Below are 4,620 nucleotides of genomic sequence, written 5' to 3'. Positions count from 1 at the left end.
CTCCTCCCTCCTCGCGCCGTCCCCCGTCCCCGCCCCGATTCTCTGACTTTCAGTGCTCTCAGGTCTACCAGTCGGGTTCTTTTTGCCCGCAGACTTGGAAGGAACACTCTGCTCTAGTGTGGAAGTGACAGCTTCTTTTATCGTGCGTGCTGCGGTTATCTGGCTTGTGCATCTCAGAGCAAAACTGATAAAGACTGCTAAGACAAGATGGTCATTTTCAATCTTTAATAGCTTATCATATTTAAAAAAATCTCATGAAAGAACTGTGTGTTAGTTAAATGATGATTAATAGGGATGCTTATGAATAAAATATACCAATTTATATCTGATTTTGTAATAATAGTGTTAGACTGTTTTCTCTGACTTAAGTCTATATAAACAAAGCGATTGAAAGAGAACAGCATGTCTGTGCTTGTTTAAATCAATTGGAATTAGTGGCATGTGCCCTTTGCTGTCCCCAAGTTATGTGGAAGCGCTGAAAACTATTGTGGTTTTCTTCCTTTTGTACCTGGATAGTTCAAGATTTAAATCCAAGACCTAACCCACCTGCTTTATATCAGATGATTCAAACAGTCTGTGGAACAGTACAGGAGCTGTAGTAGAGTTACCATGTTTGTGTCATAGGAGGGGAAAAAAAGAGAAAACGGGTATTGTCATGCCTAACTATTCCCCCCCCCCCCCCCACACACACACAGACAGAGTTTTTATGGAGGTCATTATAGAGCCACCATTGTGAACCTTTTGCCTGAGTGAGAAGATTGTTAGGTTTAAGGCGCAAGTTCTACTTGTTTAGACAAGTACATGCCCATACACAGAGGATGGGCCCTTTTCAGGTTTTGAATACTTGCCTCCCATGTAGTTTAAACTAACTGGGCAGTAGGTTAGGATAGATAGAAATAAGCTATGTGGAAAGTACAGTGGCACAGACAGATGAAGATTGGCACTAGTCTGATAACAGCAGTTCAAATGTCTATTTAGAGAAACAAGGGAAGTAGTCAAGTATAGGAAGCTAAAAGCCATATGAGATCTCAAGTTTATTCCCTGTGCTGCAATGAACACTTCAGTTTACACAGAAATGTCAGTAATGGAGTAACTGGTTGTGGTTTTTTGTTTATAATGCCAATACATTGATGTTCTGTTTCTTCTCTTGCAGCTGCACTGAGAGCTTGTGCTGATGGAGGTGCCAATCGTCTCTATCGCATCACAGAAGGAAGCCAGGACAGGTATGTTAACAATAAACTTGAAGTCATTGAAGTCATCTCTTCTCAATGAAAGTAAAATATGGAGGAACAGGATCTGTTCCATTACTGAAGTAGCTGCCTGCTCTGTGCATGGTACTTTAACGAACTGTGGTGGCTAGTGTAATATTTTCTCCACGTTATCTTTAATTTTTATTCCCAGCTACAATTTTTAAAAACACACGGGTAACCTGAAATACCTTTTTTTCCTTAAGCCTACTGGTCTTTTTTGCTCTTGAAAGCTCTGCTCTCAGTCTGTCTTATTTTATGCATCCATCAGAGCTAGGCCTTTGATGCAGCCTCTGAAAAAACTTGCTGTGCCGCTAGCAAGGGTTGACTAGAGGAACACCTGATGCCTCTCACCAGGAGCTGAAACAAAGTATGTCCTCCTCATTCTTCCTGTGAGGCCTTAGCGGAAATCTGCTTGCTTTGTGAAGTGAGTTGGGTAATAAAATAGGAAGTCTACTTTTCTTTCTGAATTATTTCTAAATTAGTGTCAGGGCATCATACATGACCAAAGGCAAGTACAGAGGTTATCTATAAATGTATATGCTAGGTGAGGAAATACAACTGAAATGAGAATGTGTTCTTGTTTTCTGTAATGGCATTTAAAATGGTAAAATATCCCAGGTTTCTGCCCCAGAATTGTTGAGCTGGGGTTGTGATGCAAAATACTGCGTTCAAGTGGTTTCTCATTTTTGTAGTGGAATGCTGTGTAATCTGCGGTGACTAAGGATCCTTTGTGCTTGTCTTCAGGATTTTCAGTTGTTTTGAGCAAGAATTCATAAATAAATAGTTTAATAAAAGCAAATAAATGAATAAAACTGACTCTCGAGGCAAAGGAATGAGACAGATATTTGGTAGAACTTACAAACATGAACAATTTTGTTCATACAGCAAAATCTGATACATATTTTCTTTTTCATCTGATGGCAAGCATATGATGGAGGCCAGGGGAAGCTCGGGTTTCCTCCTGTCCTTCAAAGTAAAGATCAGAGTTGGAGAGGAAGACTGTAGTCTTAAAGTAAAAGTTAACTTCAAATTTCTTCCTTTGTCACCCATGAGAAGTTTGATGGCTGAGATCTACAACTACTAAAACCGAGACTGGAGTCTGTCAAGCACTACTGACTGTTGTAGAAGTATTCCTTCTGTAATCTTCTATTTCTCTTCTCCTAGTAGTTGCTCACAGAGCCATGCACAACTTAATCTTGAATTCAAACAGAAATCTGTTTGACTTGCAGCAAGCAGTTCTCTTTGATAATGGTGATACTTTCCAAAGAACAACATTTTAGAGCTTTCATTTTACCTTCTCCTGTAACCCATTCATCTCTTCTGCACACCTTTATGTTCATATTAAATAAATGTAATTCAGTGGAAAATGGATGATTATACCTTGACTGAGTAGTCCTTTCAGTCTTACATACTTGGCCCTTGGAGTATTCTTTTTCTCTATCTTTCTTCTTCTCATCTTAATTGCTTTGGGTAGGTATATTTTACCTTCAAAGTGATTCTTTTGAAACAAAAAAAAGACCTGCATAATTTTGATTTTTGTCTTTAAAGAAATCATTCTGCTGAAAAGAATATTCATGTACTTCCCTGAAGTATTTTCCCTTAAATTCCCTGTTCAGTGTTATTAAAGAGCTGTCTGCTCAGACTCTACTGACATGCTAATAATTTTTTTAATGCTGTCTTAACCTTCTGTTTAAAACTCTATTTTATTCAAAACCCTGATATCTAATTGTGTTGTATCAAAACCTAAAAACTATAGTCCTCTAATTCTAGAGAGATGATTATATCCGAGAGAGATAAATAAAGAACTTGATTGATATTTTGGGCTTGATTCTCAGTGACACCGAAGTGTCTTTCTGCTGCTCTGGCAGTGTGAAGAACCTTTTAGAATGGGAATAAATTATAACATTCTGGAAAAAGGACAGCTTGCAATATGGGACTGTTGTAGGGGTGTCTTCCTTCGGAGGTAAGTGAAGTAGCTGTTGCTATTTTGAAGGGTCCATTTCCAAATCCTAGAAAAATATAGGGCTAGAAATGACCTCAAGAGATCCATCCTTATTTCCCTCTGCTTTAAGGTGAAGACAAACCTATCCGTTCCATTCCTGATGCATAAGAACCTTAGCTGGTTCTTAAAAATCTTCAAGTGGGAGCCCCCACCCCATGCTGTTGAATGAAAAGCAGCAAGAGCAGATTCAAGGGCCCCCCGTTTCCTGCCTCCATCAGTTTCCTGTTTTCTCCGTCGGCGTCTTGACTTGTTTCTGTGCTTGAGTGGTTCACCTATTCCCATCACGCAAAGGAAGCTCTCACGTTCCTCTCTATAGCACTGCACAGGCTGGCTTAGCGATGTGACTTCAGGTCATGATATCAACGTATGTAAGGCGTTAAATGTCTTCATCTGTGTTTGTGGTGTCTTTTTTATGATGTGTTTGGTTGGTTTTCCCACAAGTTTCTGTAAAAACTAGCTCAGCAAATCTGAATTGCAATTATTCTTGTTTAAAAACAAACCCACCCAAGAAAACCTTCATTTTTGTGACTACTAATGAGGAGAAATCATGCTGGCTTTTTCAATGATGTATTAAAACAAATTACCTTCTAGAGCAGGAGGGGTAGGACGAGTAACCAAAAGGGCAGGATAACTTTTCCTTAGAGAGGCCTGTCCTCGGGAGCTGTCTGTGTTGGGGACAGAGCAGAGGCAGGAGGGCAGAAGGGATGGACTCCTGTGCTCTGTTGCTTTTCTCTGTCTGGCTTTACAGCCCAGAAAGGTTATTTTCCTTAGACTGTGTTTTTTCTTTGTTAACATCAGTTCCCACTTAGAAATAAGGATTACTGCTAAACCATTCTTGATTGCTAAACATTTGCAGCTAATCAGAGTTAAAAGTGAGTTACTGATCTTTATGGGTTTTTTGCTCTGCCTTATTCTGTCTGCCTTGCCTGTCCTGTTGTGTATTTCCTTGAATCACTCTGAAGCACTGTTATCCACTTCGGAGCTAGGTTGTTGCTTATCTGTATCGCACTACAGCAACTTCTTTCTCGACACTTTCTGATTAAATCTTAAGTCATCGATTAACCTGTGTGTCACTGGCTTTGGGGTATATGAAGGTGAAGATGCATCGAAAACTATCATCGTATTGGCACTTGTAAAAACAATCATTAGTACTTGTGTCTCAGATGCTATTTTCTGGAGAGATGTCAAATCCATCGTATACTCAGGTTTTGCAGCATTAAGAGATTCAGGTCAAAGAGGGGAGCAGTGGGCTCTATAAGAGGAAGGATAATCCTGTCATAAAAAATACTGGCTTTCTGGGGTTCTGTTTAGTATTTCAGTATATCAGACTCACTGTATGACATGAGGTGGGTTGCCTACAGTCACTAC

At 39.6% G+C, this 4,620-nt stretch overlaps 1 protein-coding gene across 1 annotated transcript in view; it reads left to right on the top strand.

The window, feature by feature from the left end:
- Positions 1–4,620, top strand: part of TPK1 (thiamin pyrophosphokinase 1) — a 261,714-nt gene that overhangs the window by 58,211 nt on the left and 198,883 nt on the right. The window contains exon 2 of the mRNA XM_009321596.1: positions 1,154–1,223. The gene's annotated coding sequence lies outside the window, so the exon portion shown is untranslated. The remainder of the gene's footprint in view (positions 1–1,153; positions 1,224–4,620) is intronic.

The sequence above is a fragment of the Pygoscelis adeliae genome, unplaced genomic scaffold, assembly GCF_000699105.1.
Source record: "Pygoscelis adeliae isolate BGI_AS28 unplaced genomic scaffold, ASM69910v1 Scaffold40, whole genome shotgun sequence".
NCBI lineage: Eukaryota > Metazoa > Chordata > Aves > Sphenisciformes > Spheniscidae > Pygoscelis > Pygoscelis adeliae.
Note: the sequence above shows the minus strand (reverse complement) of the source record. Positions and strands in the feature narration are given on the sequence as shown.